The sequence below is a fragment of the Apium graveolens genome, chromosome 10, assembly GCF_009905375.1.
Source record: "Apium graveolens cultivar Ventura chromosome 10, ASM990537v1, whole genome shotgun sequence".
In the NCBI taxonomy this organism is placed as follows: Eukaryota; Viridiplantae; Streptophyta; class Magnoliopsida; order Apiales; family Apiaceae; genus Apium; species Apium graveolens.
Window position 1 is genome coordinate 83,721,586 of NC_133656.1, and position 16,487 is coordinate 83,738,072.

At 37.7% G+C, this 16,487-nt stretch overlaps 1 non-coding gene across 1 annotated transcript; it reads left to right on the forward strand.

Annotated features, from left to right (window-relative positions):
* Positions 1-15,079: 15,079 nt before the first annotated feature.
* Positions 15,080-15,186, forward strand: LOC141694871 (small nucleolar RNA R71). Its single transcript, XR_012564152.1, has one exon. It is a non-coding gene; the product is annotated as a small nucleolar RNA R71 (small nucleolar RNA).
* Positions 15,187-16,487: the final 1,301 nt, after the last annotated feature.

The window sequence follows — 16,487 nt, forward strand, 5'->3', positions numbered from 1 at the left end:
CAAGTTGAAATGCAGCCAAAAATTTAATTGATTTTTCAGTCTTGGATGAAATTTTTGTCCAAGTCAAAATTTACATCTCGAAGGATGATCTTTATCCATCGAGTTTGATCATCGGTCGGTATACTATTTGCTAATAAAAATCAATTATTTTTTCTGGAATATTTTATGACTCGACGGATAACAGTATATCCTCATCTGTCGAATTGTCTTAATCTCAACCGTTAATTTCCTGAACATTATTTATTGAGTATACTTACAGTTTGTAAGCATGACACGACGGATAATGAGTGGAATTTTTACAGTTTATTTTTAAACGGCTATTTTAGGCAATTCTCATTAGTTACTTTAACTTACTTTATTATTTTTAACAGTTATTTTAGAGATAGTATAAAAGCTTATTTCATTTCTATTGCTCTTCTTTTATCATTCTCAAATCAACTGCTCCAATTTCTTTCTCTTTCAAAGCACTTACTCTCGCTCTCATTCTCTAACAATGACGCCCGTTGTCAAGATTATGTCTCAAACTGGGTTTATTTATGAGAAGAACAATTTCACTGCACTAGTAAACAAGGGTATTCAGCAATCTGGTGACTATCAAAAGAGGATGGACTTTGTGAAGAATTGCAAGCTTAGCTATGCCATGCTGGAATCACCCACAATCTTTTGTGAAGTTGTTGAAAATATGTGGACCACTACTACATACAACTCAACAGATAAGACAATCACACTCACCATTAAAGGTAAGGAATTATGTATCAATAGTGATGTTATAAAAGCATGTTTCAAGTAATCAGGGAAACAGAAAGAATCTCTGGTACTTGGATAGTGGTTGCTCAAGACACATGACTGGTGATTCTACCCTGCTCACAGAGTTCAAGGAGAGAACTGGCCCAAGTATTACTTTTGGAGATGACAACAAGGGTAATACTGTGGGATATGGCTTGATTTCAAAAGACAGTGTCATCATTGAGGAAGTTGCCTTAGTGGATGGTCTCAAACACAATTTATTGAGTATCAGCCAGCTTTGTGATAAAGACAACTCAGTAACTTTCAACTCAGAAGCCTGTATTGTGACTAACAAAAGAAGCAACAGAGTGGTTCTCACTGGTGTGAGAAAAGGAAATGTGTACCTAGCTGATTTCAACTCATCTAATGCAGAATCCATTACTTGTCTTCTCAGTAAAGCAAGTCAGGATAAAAGTTGGCTATGGCACAAGAAGCTATCCCATTTAAACTTCAAGACCATGAATGAGCTAGTAAAGAAAGAACTGGTTAGAGGCATTCCTCTAGTGGAGTTTTCTAAGGATGGATTGTGTGATGCCTGCCAAAAAGGGAAGAAGATTAAAGCATCATTCAGGAAGAAACCTTATTCAACAATTGAAGAATGTTTGCAACTGCTACACATGGATTTGTTTGGACCAGTCAATGTGTTGTCCATCTCAAGGAAAATATTTTTCCTAGTAATTGTAGATGATTTTTCAAAGTTCTCTTGGATATATTTCCTAAAGTCTAAAGATGAGGCTAGTGACATCATCATCAATCACATAAGGCAAGTCAATAATCATCCTGATTTCAAGGTCAAAAGAATCAGGAGTGACAATGGAACTGAGTTCAAGAATTCTGTCATGAGAGCATTTTGTGAGGAAAATGGGATTCTGCATGAGTTTTCAGCAACAAGAACTCCACAACAGAATGGAGTAGTGAAAAGGAAGAACATATCACTTATTGAAGCTACCAGGACAATGCTTGAAGAATCTAAACTGCCAACATATTTCTGGGCAGAAGCTGTAAATACTGCATGCTACACTCAGAATATTTCCCTGGTTAATCAGGAAAGATGCATGACTCCCTATCAATTGTTTAAGAATAAGAAGCCAACTCTAAATTTTCTTTATGTCTTTGGCTGCAAATGCTATATTCTGAGAAATCAAACTAATCAAAATGGGAAGTTTGATGTTAAAGCAAATGAAGGAATTTTTGTTGTATATGTTGTTAGTAAAGCATATAGAGTCTAAAATCTAAGAACTAACATTGTTGTGGAATCAATACATGTTGTGTTTGATGATAAAAAGATTGAGGGACTTCAAGATGGAGATTACCATGAGAGCCTCAAATTCGACAATGTGGAGATGGTTAGTGATGACAGTGATGATAAAAGTGATCAAGAAACGGTATCAACGGATAATGCAGAAAAATCTACTACCAATAAAGCACAAAATTCAACATCTGTCGAATTGCAGAATGCTTCATCCGTCAGGAGACAATCTGCCTTATCCGTCAGAAGGCAACCTGCTTCATCCGTCAGTACTCAAAATTTACCATCTGTCGGGTTATCAAGAGGAGCAGGAAGTCAAGATAGATCACCTATAGAAAGTTCCCCTTTATCAAATCAAAAATCCACAAACTCAGAGGGAGTTTTTAACAATCAAAACTCAATCACACATCAAGACAACAATGAGGCCTCTTCATCTAGAGCTAATCTACCTCAACAAAGAAAATGGACAAAAGATCACCCCTTTGAGCTAATAATTGGTGATGTTTCTTCCAGAGTTCAAACCAGGAGAGCAACTCAAGAAGAATGTCTATACAGCAGCTTTCTTTCCAAGGAAGAACCAAAGAAGGTAGAAGAAGCTTTGTTGCATCCTGATTGGATTTTAGCTATGCAGGAGGAGCTAAACCAATTTGATAGGAATAATGTATGGAAGCTGGTGCCCAAGCCTAAAGGAAAGAATCTAATAGACACGAAATGGGTATTCAGAAACAAGATGGATGAAAATGGCATAGTAGTCAGGAACAAAGCTAGATTGGTTGTTAAGGGCTATTGTCAACAAGAAGGAATAGATTTTAATGAAACATTTGCTCCTGTTGCTAGGCTTGAAGCCATCAGAATCTTCTTAGCCTATGCAGCCCATGCCAATTTCAAGGTCTATCAAATGGATGCCAAAAGTGCCTTTCTGAATGGAGATTTGGAGGAGGAAGTCTATGTCAGTCAACCTCCTGGTTTTGAAGATCCATATTTTCCAGAACATGTCTATTATCTTTTGAAAGCACTTTATGGACTGAAGCAAGCACCTAGAGCCTAGTATGACACTTTATCAAAGTTCCTTTTGGAAAATCATTTCACAAGAGGTACTGTAGATAAAACTTTATTCTTTAGAAATGTTAATGGCTCTAGTATACTTGTTCAAATTTATGTAGATGATATTATTTTTGGTTCTACAGATGAAAAAGTTTGAAAAAAGTTTGACAAATTGATGCAAAGTAGGTATGAAATAAGTATGATGGGAGAACTAACTTAATTTCTTGGTTTGCAAGTTAAGAAAGTTGGTGATGGAAAATTCATTAGTCAAAATAAATAAATTATTGATCTTTTAAAGAAGTTTGATCTAAAGGATTGCACAACTGCAAAAACTCCCATGGCTACTACAACTAAGCTTGAATTAAACACTATTGAAAAGTCTGTGGATATTTCAAGTTATAGGGGCATGGTTGGCTCACTTCTGTACTTAACAGCTAGTAGGCCATATATAATGTTTGCTACATGTTTATGTGCTAGATTTCAGGTTGATCCTAGAGAATCTCACTTAATAGCTATTAAGAGAATTTTCAGAAATCTCAAGGGAACACCAAAATTTGGCATTTGGTACCCTAGAGATTCTGGTTTTGATCTAACTGGTTATTCAGATCCAGATTATGCGGGTTGCAGAATTGATAGAAAAAGTACAACATGAACCTGTCAATTTCTAGGAAACAAGCTTGTGTCCTGGTTCAGTAAAAAGGAAAATTCAGTTTCTACTTCTACCGCTGAAGCTGAATATATTGCTGCTGGCAGTTGCTGTGCACAGATTTTATGGATGAAAAATCAATTGCTAGACTATTGTTTGCAAGTTGAAAGGATTCCTATTTTCTGTGACAACACAAGTGCAGTTGCCATCACTGAAAATCCAGTACAACATTCAAGGACAAAGCACATAGATATCAAGTACCACTTCATAAGGGAACATGTAATGAATGGTACTATGGAACTACATTTTGTTCCAAGTGAGAAGCAGCTTGCAGATATTTTTACCAAGCCACTGGATGAATCCACCTTTTTAAGGTTGGTAAGTGAGTTAGGTATGCTTAATTATTCTTAAATCTGTATGAGATAATTTGCAAGTTGAAATGCAGCCAGAAATTTAATTAATTTTTCAGTCTTGGATGAAATTTTGGCCAAGTCAAAATTTACATCTCGACAGATGATCTTTATCCATCAAGTTTGATCATCTGTCGGTATACTATTTGCTAATAAAAATCAATTATTTTTTCTAGAATATTTTATGACTCGATGGATAACAGTGTATCCTCATCCGTCGAATTATCTTAATCTCAGCCGTTAATTTCCCAAACATTATTTATCGAGTATACTTACAGTTTGTAAGCATGACACGACGGATAATGAGTGGAATTTTTACAGTTTATTTTTAAACGGCTATTTTAGGCAATTCTCATTGGTTACTTTAATTTACTTTATTATTTTTAACAGTTATTTTTGAGATAGTATAAAAGCTTATTTTATTTCTATTGCTTTTCTTTTATCATTCTCAAATCAACTGCTCCAATTTCTTTCTCTTTCAAAGCACTTATTCTCTCTCTTCAAGCTCTCATTCTCTAACAATGGCGCCCATTGTCAAGATTATGTCTCAAATTGGGTTTATTTATGAGAAGAACAATTTCACTGCACTAGTAAACAGGGGTATTCAGCAATCTGGTGACTATCACTAGATGATGGACTTTGTGAAGAATTGCAAGCTTAGCTATGCCATGCTGGAATCACCCACAATCTTTTGTGAAGTTGTTGAAGAAATGTGGACCACTGCTACATACAACTCAACAGATAAGACAATCACACTCACCATTAAAGGTAAGGAATTCTGTATCAATAGTGATATTATAAAAGCATATTTTAAGATTCCCGATAACACTGTGACCTCACCGCACACTGACACTAACATAATCAATATGCTAAATTCCATGAATTATGTTCTTTCTACTTCTAAGTTAAGTGATATTAAAAGATTGGGTCTTAGGAAGGAATGGAGTTTTATGTGTGATGTAGTGACAAAGATATTTTCAGGTAAAGTCAGTAATTTTGATTCAGTCAATATCTCCATGCTTAACATGCTCTACATGCTAGCTACATATAAGTTCTATAATTTCGGTGACCTTGTTTTGTTTGAGTTGGGTTTCAAACTAAGAGAGTTAAATAAGAGAGTAAGAATGTGTATTATGCTAGATTCTTTATGATGTTAGCTAACCACCTCTCTAAGGGAATTGTGCTTGAGAACCCTAAAAACAAATTAGATTGTTGGGTTCAAGAGAAAAGGCTCATTGCATATTTGAACAGGGCCAATCATCACAAGGAGGTGCCACTGTTCTATTTCCCTGTAATGGAAGCACCTCAGGTAAGTGAGGTAAGTTCATGCATCCCTACTACTATTCCAACCTCACTAATTTCTTTGAGTTCTAGTGTGGCTATGGCAACTGTGTCAATGACCCAACAGTTGCCTACCCAAGCTACCAAACCTGCAAAAATTTCAAAACCCAAATCAAAGAAAGCCCCCTCTGGTACCTCTCAAAAGATGCCAGTTGCAAAATCCACCAAAACCAAAGAGGGGAGTGTGCAGGTGGGTAAGACAGGTGAAGGAAGGGGTGAACATAAAAGCAACCCCAAGGATAAGGATGGAGAGTTGAGTGGTTCCCAGCCTAGCTACACTGCAGTTTCCCAACAAACTGCAGTGCTTAAAAAGGATAAAAACTCATTTCTAGCTGCATCCTCCCAAAAGGATGTAGTTATTGAACAAAGCTCTCGACCAAGAGCACAGGCCAAGAGGGTTAGGGATACAAGCTCACCCCAAACTTATGCCAGAAAGAAGAAATCAAAAACCCTTGGGTATGCACAGGGTACACACACTGTGCAAACCGGTGCTAAAGACACAGTCATTGCACCTTCACAAATTCAGTTTGATGTGGCTCCAATAAATGTGGACTCACAGCCAAAATCTCTAGTAATAGAAGCACTTCAAACACCAAACTCACCCACAAACTCACTGGATGTGGATATGATAAACACATCAATTCCTGATTCCCCTTCTTTAACTTTGTTGGGGAAGCCAAAATCTAGTGCAAGTGAGCATCATCTTTTAGATGATTTGTTGGCTCACTTGCCAATTCTTTCAGGAACTGTTGAATCATCTGTGCCCAAAATATCTTCAATCAGCACAGAGTCCACAATAGTTTCCATTCCTAGTTCATTCATTTCTACTCTCTCGATGGATATTGCTCATCCGTCGAGTAGTGATTGTATCCCGACAGATAAGCTTAACAGCAGTTATCCGTCGTATAGCAAAACCACTCACCCGATGGATATCACTCATCCATCGGGTGTCTCTGCACCACTTCAAATTTCATTTATTTCAAGTGTAGAAGAATTAGTGGTTGTACAGTCACTATTAGGATTGAAAGAGAAGAGTGTTATAAGTGAGAGTTTGGGTTGCTCCCAGGAAAAAGGAGAGGAAATGAGTGAAATTATGCAATCCATTTCTTCAAGAATGGAAAAAAGAGTGAGAGGAATCCCACCTTAGATGGTGAAGGTGAGGGTGTGAGGGTGGGGAGCCAGGGTGAGACTCTAATGCAACAAAAGAGAGAAAACGAGAGAAATGCAGGTACTGGAGCTATAAGGATGGATGTTATTATTAGAAAGTCAATGAAAAGAAGTCTTTAAGCTAAGGGTATAGCTGATCTGGGATTTTGGTATCCTAGAGAATCAGACTTTAAGCTAATAGGTTACTCAGATGCAGATTTTGCAGGATACAAAATTGACAGGAAAAGCACAAGTGGAAGCTGCCAATTTCTTGGAGGCAGATTGGTTTCTTGGTTTATCAAGAAACAGAAGTCAATTTCCACATCAACTGCATAAGCAGAATACATTGCTGCAGGAAGCTGTTGTGCATAGATTCTTTGGATGAAGAATCAGTTACTGGATTATGGGTTACAATTTTCTAAAATCCCTATTTACTGTGATAATCAAAGTGCTATTGCTATGACAGGTAATCCAGTTCAGCACTCAATGACAAAGCACATCAGTACTAGGTACCACTTCATAAGGGAACATGTGGATGAAGGTACAGTGGAATTGCATTTTGTTCCCACAGATCAACAACTAGCAGATATCTTCACAAAACCACTGTGTGAAGCTACTTTTACAAGATTGGTAAATGAACTTGGAATGGTTTTAGGTTCTTTCTTTAACTCTGCTTAGTTTATGTTCTGATACATCAGACTTTATGATCAGTATTTACAGATATTACTAACTTTGTGTATTCTGTGCTTAAATTGAAAATTACTTAAGTGCTGATTGTTGTCTGATGTGAATTTCTAAACTCTGATAGTGATATGAATATTTCTGTGACTATTCAATCCAATGAGGATAATTGTGCTAGATGCTGACCTAGTAATCTTTAATATACTAAAGATCTCATGTTTGAAGTAATTATTTATGGGGAAATCTTTTAACACAAGCAAATTCTGATATTGAGCTTAGTTAAGTTTACTTTGTGTATCTTATTACTAAGTCAAAAACTAGAATAGTGCTTCTTATTTGTTAAGTTCTGATGTTAGTAAATCTGGTGAATGTACTAAGTGCTGATAAGCCTCACTTATCAAAAGAAAAAGAAAAGAAAAGAAATAAAAATCAGGTACTCCTTTGAGATCTAGAGTAAAAATGTGGAGGGGAAGACCCAAGTGCATTGCTGGTATTAAGTAATATGCATTAGAAAAGCAAAATAAAATTTTCTTGGTGACTTTTCACACTCTATGATTACTGGAGAAATACTCTGATAACAGCATAAATTCTGATAAGCATTCGTGACTCACTTACACTGAGAAGCCACTGTAAAATAGAATTTCAAAAGATACATAAAATGAGCACAAAATAGGTGAGGTGGACTCATGCATGAACTCATTCTAAAGTAGACTTCAGAATAATGATAGATTTTAAGTAAAGTTCTTAGTTATGCCTTATTTCTAAGATGTACTGAAGTAAATAAGACTTTACTCTTTGTCTGGTATTTAGCTTAATGCACACACATACACTCCATATGAATAATGAAAATTACTGTGGTGATCAATGTTATTTTAGATAACAGTTTATGTGTCAGATTGCATAAATTCTGAGGACAAGTTCTGATGGAAGTTTTGATGATTAAGTTCTGATGAGACCATATCAGTATTTGTGTGAAGAATTACAGGAATACACATTCACTTTTTGAGTTAAGGAGCCATATTCTGATGACTTTTAAATTCTGATAATAATCAAGTTTTGATGCTGACGTGACAATATTTATTTACTTGGTTTATTTTTGGTCATTACTTGAACGATAATATTTTTACAAAATATTGGTTAATGTGAGATAAAACAGTTATAATCATTGTGGGTTAGTGGTTAACGTGTATGTCTTGAAAAAAACTGTATGCACACAATAATTATTATTATATCCCGTACCCATTAACTCTGGCTTTAGATCTTTTACTGACTGTTATTATTACACATCAGTCTAGGGAGTCGAGGGATCATTATTTTTTTACTTGTAAAGTTTAACCAGTTCTCGCGTCCCTTGGTGTTCCATTGGCTATTTAAACCAACCATTCATTCCAGCCAAAATATCTTTCATTTTCTCACAAACTCACTCTCTTTTCATTCATACCAACAAAAATGGTATGTTTCAACATGTTCCTAAACTATGAAACCTTTCACATCATGTTGAGTTGTGATGAATGGCAACAGGAGTGGCATGTCACCGCCATTCCTGACAAACTTTGGAACTCACTTCCATAAGAGGTTCACACAGAACTCTTGTTCTTATCAATGGAGTATCACCTCCATCTTGATAGGTTTGAAGAGGAAAGGAGAGAAGCTCTCTGTCAGCAAGAACGGATCATCCGTCTTGCAGTGCTCTTCATCAGCAGCAGAAGGAATTAGTCGTTAGGTCTTCTTAGACTAGGACTAAGGCTGTTGATGTTAGGAATCGTAGAATAGGACTATCTTGTAATTTTTGCATGTAATTGATAAATTTCATCGAACGTAATCATCTGATATATTAATGAAATTTTCTTTAAATTGCAAGATTTGTTCTTTGTTTCTCAAATTATGTGACTGTGCATGTTGAATTGCAATTTATTAATCTTTAATTCATCGACTTTTAACTTTATTTTGTGATGAATGTTTTGATTAAATTCTGTTGATTTGATAAAAAAGCTGAGGAACAGGTTCCAATATCAGAACCTGTTATTGTAGAAGCTGAGAAGGTTTCTTCTCAGAAAGATACTGTAATTGGGAGTTCTAGGCCCCTCAAAAGGCTTAGAAAATTAAATTCTGATGATAAAGCTCCTACAGTTCTCCACCTTTGAGGAAATTAAAGAAACAGAGAGCTCATAGGGATATAGTTGAGTCAGATTCAGAAGATGTAGTGGAAGCAGCTAAGGAAGGGGATCAGGAATCTCTGATCTCAACATAACCAGTTGTTATTGAATTACCTCCTTGTGCACAACATGAAACTGCTCAAGCTAAAATACCTACACCTTCTATGTCACCTATAGTTGATCCAGTACATACTGAAGAACCAGGTACAAGTGCTAAAATTGATATTCATAACCTGATTGTGCCTGAGGTTTTGTACTTGGAAGCTCCAGTAGTTCAACTCACTCCACCAACAACATCATTTTTGAATGTTGATCAGAACCTGGCTGCAGATCAGAATTTAGAGGAAAATGTTGAAGCCTCTATAGCCTCACATACTGCTATTTTATCAGAGGATGCTGATACTGCAGGATCTACAAGTTCTGATGCTGCTACTGAAGAAACTACTGATGAAGCTGCTGGTAATTTAGATGCTGATGCAACTGGTCCATCAGGACATGCACCTCAACAAACTGTTCATAAAGCTGATTTAGTCAAGAAGTTTGTTACAGGGGAAGCACCAGTACCTTGGAGTGAAACTCCTAGAGGAAATGAGTGGATAAAGAATGGAACTCAGTTAGTTTTGTTCCTTCTGAAAAGATTCTTGCCGAGCATCTTGTAAAAGCTGATAAAATGCTGATAAATGATGATTTCAAGGCACAGCTGAGAGTTACTGCATTGAGTACAAGGCACCTTCAAGGTCAACACTCAATAACTCATGACAAGGTGAAAAAAATTCATGAAGCTCTAATCCAGCAAGATATGAATGTGAAACTTAAAAAGAACAGATTTTTCAAGCCAGCCTTTGACAGAATTGCCTATATTGAGAAAACTCAAGAGAAGCAACAAGCTCAAATTGAAGAAATTCTGAAGAATTAGGCTTCTCACCAAAGTCAACTCAATGAGATCCAATCCTCAGTGGAATTGCTTGTCTCTCTTCTATTACCTGCTGATGCCAAAAAGGGGGAGAAAGTGATTAAGTCCAAATGCAAATCTATTCAGACACTGAAAGGAAAGGATGATGGAAATGATGACCAGGGAAACTCTAATAAAGGTAGAGGTCAAGGTCAAGGCAAAGGACTTTCATCAAGTTCTGATACTGGGAGAAAAATAATTTCTGATACTGGTAAAAGGATAAGTTCTGGTGGATATCTAGAACTTGATGAAGAAATTTCAAAGCAGTTATTTCTTAAAGAAAATCCAGGAATGGACTTTGAGAGTCTAAAGGGAGAAGAAGCTAGACTCAAAGCAGAAGGTGTCAAGACAAAATATGAAGCTTCTGTTGTTGAAAAGAAATTTCCAAAGCCTAAGGGTATTGTGATAAAGGAAAGAACAAGTTTTGAGGCAACCGAGGCCAAATCACAAATGGAAATTGATCCAAGGTCCAAGGGCAAAAAAAAGGTTGATGAACCTGTAAAGTTTTATATGCCAGTCATGGATGAAGGAATAATTGATGATGAAGCAGATGCTAATCTTACTCTGATGCATAAGAAGATTTTTCAAACAACCTTTTTATCATAGTAGTGAACTTGTGATTGCCAAAATGCGACCACTCATCACTGATTATGACTCTTGGAGTTTCAAACCTTGTGAATATCTGCTTGTGAAGAAAATTAAACACCACTTTCACATCATTCATTGGCAACGCCTTAACTTCAACCCATTTCGACACGTAATCAAATGCCAACAAGATATACTGATTGTTACAAGATGAGACAAATGGCCCCATGAAGTCAATTCCCCATACATTGAAGACCTCAACCTCGAGAAGCACATTAAGAGGCGTCTCATCCCTCTTAGACATATTACCCACACGTTGACACCGATCACATTTAAAAAGGAACTGGTGAGCATCTTTAAACAATGTCGGTCAAAAGAAACCTGCTTGAAGAACACGAGCTGATGTTTTTTCTCGACCATAATGTCCTCCATAAGCCGTTGAATGGCAATCTCGCAAGATCCCCCCCCCCCCCATTTCGTTGTAAGGAATAGATCTCCTGATGATTTGGTCAGCTCCTTGATGAAAAAGAAACAGCTCATCCCACACATACCACTTCACTTCATATAGAAACTTCTTCCCTTGAGCATAAGATAAGTCGGGAGGCATGATATTACTTACAAGGTAGTTCACAATGTCTGTGAACCACAGTTCTTCTTCTTCCACTCCAAACAGCTGCTCGTTGGGAAAAGATTCATTTATCAATGTCTTATCCAATGAAGTAGCAATAGGATTCTATAAACACGAGAGATGATCAGCGACTTGATTTTCAGTCCCCTTTCCGTTCTTGATCTCTAGTCAAATTCTTGAAGCAAAAGAACCCATCTAATCCATCTAGGCTTCGAGTCCTTCCTTGAGACTAGATATCGAATTGCAGCGTGATTAGTGAAAACTGTCAACTTAGTCCTAAGTAGATAAGATCAAAATTTCTCAAAACCATAGACAATAGCCAAAAGTTCTTTCTCTGTAGTAGTATAATTCATTTGAGCACCATTTAGGGTCTTACTAGTGTAGTAGACCACATGAAATATGTTATTCTTCCTCTGCCCAAGAACTGCTCCAACTGCATAGTCACTTGCATCACACATCATCTCAAAAAGTTCATTCCAATCAGGTGCAGTTATGACCGATTCCATGATTAAACTCTTCTTCAATGTCTCGAAAGCTGCAAGGCACTCGTCATCAAACTTGAAAGGAACATCTTTCTCTAGCAAACTGCACAATGGCTTTGAAATTTTCGAGAAGTCTTTGATGAAACGCCTGTAGAAACCCGCATGACCAAGAAAACTGCGAATTCCCTTAACAGAAATGGGTGGAGGAAGATTCTCAATGACCCCCACCTTGGCCTTGTCCACCTCTAGAACTTTACTAGAAACCTTGTGCCTGAGAATAATGCCCTAACGCGCCATAAAGTGATATTTCTCCCAATTGAGAACCAGATTGGTCTCAACGCACCTCTTGACAACGTGTCCAAGATTTTGCAAGCATTCATCAAAAGAATCGCCAAAGACAGAGAAGTCATCCATGAACACCTCCATATTCTAGCCAATCATATCAGAAAAGATGGCCATCATGCATCTCTGAAATATGGCTGGTGCTCCACACAAACCAAAAGAAACTCGTCTGAAGGCGAAAGTACAAAATAGACAAGTGAAGGTAGTTTTCTCCTGATCTTCTGGAACGATACAAATCTGATTTTAACCTGAATAACCATCCAAAAGATAATAGTACTCATGACCGGCCAACCTGTCAAGCATCTTATCAATGAAGGGCAAAGGGAAGTGATCCTTCCTAGGGGCTTTATTCAGCTTCCTGTAGTCCATGCAAGCTCTCCACCCCGTGACTGTTCTAGTAGGAATAAGCTCATTCTTCTCATTTGTTACCACAGTAATACCACCTTTCTTTGGCACACATTGAACCGGGCTTACCCATGAACTATCAAAAATAGGGTAGATGATCCCTGCACTAGCCACTTAAGAATTTCCTTCTTCACTACCTCCTTCATGATTGGATTGAGTCTTCTTTACTGCTCGACCGTAGGCTTGCTACCTTCCTCTAGTAGAATTTTACACATGCAGTAAGAAGGGTTGATTCCCTTGATATCTGCTATAATCCATCCAATTGACGATTTGAACTTTCTCAGAATCCTCAAAAGCTTTTATCATCACTACCTGATAGGTCAGATGTAATAATAATAAGCAGAATAGATGCATCACCTAAAAATGCATACCTCAAATGCTCAGGTAAAGGCTTAAGCTCAAGAGTGGGAGCTTCCTCAATAGATGGCTTGAGGCGTTTAGGAGCTTTGTTCAATTACTCCATTCCAATAGATTCAAAAGGCATATCTATCTTCCTCTTTCAGGGAGAAGCATTTAAATAGTGCAATTGTTCTTCACCTTTGTCATCTTTACTATCCGAATTCCCCAACAAGGCTTTTTCTAAGGCATCAGACCTTAGCAATTGATCAAGTTCCGATGTGACCACTGAATCGACCAACTCCACTTTTAAGCACACCTCATTATCAGTAGGGAATTTCATAGCATTGAACATATTAAAAGTCACATCCTGATCCAGAACTCGCATTGTGAGCTCACCCTTCTACACATCTATCAAGGTTCGTCCAGTCTCCAAGAAAGGTCTCCCCAAGATTATGGGAATCTTTTTATCCTCCTCAAAATCAAGAATGATGAAATCAGCAGGGAAGATGAGTTTATCAACCTTGACCAAGACATCCTCCAAAATACCTCTTGGATATGTATAGAACGGTCGGCCAACTCAAAGGTCATATAAGTCGGTTTTGGATCAGGCAAGTCCAACTGCTTGAAAATTGACAAGGGCATCAGATTGATTCTAGCTCCTAAGTCACATAAGCCTCTGTCAAAAGTCACTTTTCCAATAGTACATGGAATAGTGAAGCTTCCTGGATCCTTAAGCTTCGGAGGCAACTTCTGTTGCAGCACATCACTGTATTCCTCCATGAGAGCAACTGTCTCTAAATCATCTAGCTTCACCTTCCGAGAGAGAATACCTTTTATAAACTTTGCATAACTAGACATCTGATCAAGAGCCTCAGCAAAAGGTATGTTGATATGAAGTTTCTTGAACACCTCCAGAAACTTATCAAATTGCTTGTCCAGCTTTTTCTTCTGCAGCCGCTTGGGAAAAGGAGGTGGAGGATAGATCTGCTTCTCTCCTGTATTACCTTCGGGGGGAGTGTGCTCAATAGTACTCTTCCTTGGTTCCACTTTTTCTTCCTGCTACTCTACTACTTTCTCAACCTCAGCTTCTTCAATCAACACTTGAGTTTGTTCGGGATTCATTACCTTTCCAAACCTTAAAGTGCTTGCCTTTACCTGCTCCTTAGCTTCCCTCTATCCTGGTACTTCAGTATCACTAGGTAGTGTACCAGGATGACGATTTTGTAAGGCATTGACAATTTGCCCAATTTAATTTTCCAAGGTCTTGATAGAAATGGCTTAACCTTTACACATAAGCTTCAACTCCTCTAATTCAGATTTTTCATTGGTTGTTGCAGCTGGAGTTGTTGTCTTGGTGCATATTGCGGTTGCTGAAAACTAGGCGGGTTGTACTGCTTAGCTGGATATTGCTGATAAGGCTGTTGAACCGCATTCTGAGTGTTGCTCTAGCTGAAATTAGGATGATTGCGGTTGTTGGGATGATAGGTGGTTGGCACTGGTTGCTGCGATCGCTGGAAGTTGCTCACAAACTGAGCTGATTTACTAGAAATTGCACACTGATCAGTCTCGTGGGCACCATCACAAAGCTCACACACACTAGCTATTTGATTAACTCCATAATTAGCCAAAGTGTCCACCTTCATCGTCAAAGTCTTAAGTTGGGCAGCGGTAGCAGTTACTGCATCCAACTCCAGAATTCCTGCGACTTTTCCCTGAGTCAGCCTCTGGGAAGGATATCGGTACTCATTAGCAGCCATCAGTTCAATAAGTTCATAATCTTCATCGTAGCTTTTAGCCCACAAGGCTCCTCCTGATGCTACATCAAGTATGGGTCTAGAAGTAGCACCTAATCTATTATAGAAACAGTTGATAATCATCCAATCAGGCATGCCATGGTGTGGGCACTTCCTTAGCATCTCCTTATATCGATCCCAAGCCTCACACAGAGATTCTTTAGTTTGTTACGCAAACTGAGTAAGAGCAGTCCTGATTACAGCAGTTTTCGCCATAGGGAAGAATTTAGTGAGAAACTTTTGCGCAAGATCCTCCCAAGTGGTGATAGACCCTGCTGGTAGAGAGTGTAACCAACACTTAGCTTCGTCCCTAAGAGAGAATGGGAAGAGGCGTAGCTTGATAGCATCTTTAGTCACATGATTAAACTTGAAGGTGTCGCAGATCTCGATGAAATCCCTGATGTGCATGTTGGGGTCTTCAGTAGGAGAACCCCCAAACTGAACTGAGTTCTGTATCATCTGGATCGTGCTTGACTTGATCTCAAAAGTGTTAGCCCTGATGGCTGGTCTGATGATGCTTGACTGAATGTCATTAATCTTAGGCTGAGAATAGTCCATCAAAGCCTTCAGATTTTCCGCTTGATCACCCATCTCTACTAAAGCTGGTTCTTCAACTTTCTCTTTGTCTTCTACCTTCTTTTCTTCTTAAAAAACTTCCTTATGAACTACCACAAGTTCTTCCTCGGCTTTATCCAGTGTTTTCTTACGAGTACGCGAAGACGGATGCATACACCCTCGTTAGAGTACCTGAAATAAAACAAGGAACAAATAAGTAACAATGTCCGAGTCAATGAACTTTAACGACCACTGATGGAAAATACATAAACTAATAATTAACACTGCAGTCCCCGGCAGCGGCGCCAAATACTTGTTAGTCGCTAAACACGCGCTAATATTACACGCAAGTATACGAGTTCGCAAGTACTATAGAATATTTTCTAGTTCATTCCCACATAGACTGTATTTGTTAACTAATTAATTCATGCACTTAAGCAATAATATATTTTTTTTATTCAATGCTAAGATGATAACAATTTGAGGTTGTTTATAACTAAGAATTACGCTAACTATTATAACTACAAAATTAAAATTTACTGAATTAATATATATGACAAATATGGGATTCTAACTTCATTAAATACTTCTTTCAATATCCTTATTGTTCTCAACCTTAGCATGCAATGGTGATGGCACTAATCAGACAACACGAAACTGATAAATGCCAACTTTTGTTGCACGAGTACCATACTACCAGACATCCACAAAAGAGATAGAAGCTGAATAGACACCAATTATATTGAGAGCCTATATGTCAATAGAATTTAACAACATAACAGTTTAAGCACAAGTTATCTTTCTTGATTACACAGGGAAAGTAAGATGGATAAAATTACCTACGAATCATGCATAACAATAACACATGAACCTATGCTAGCATGGCAATTTCTAAATCCTTAAATTCACTGTCGCTTTATTAAGAATTAACACACTATCTTATAAGT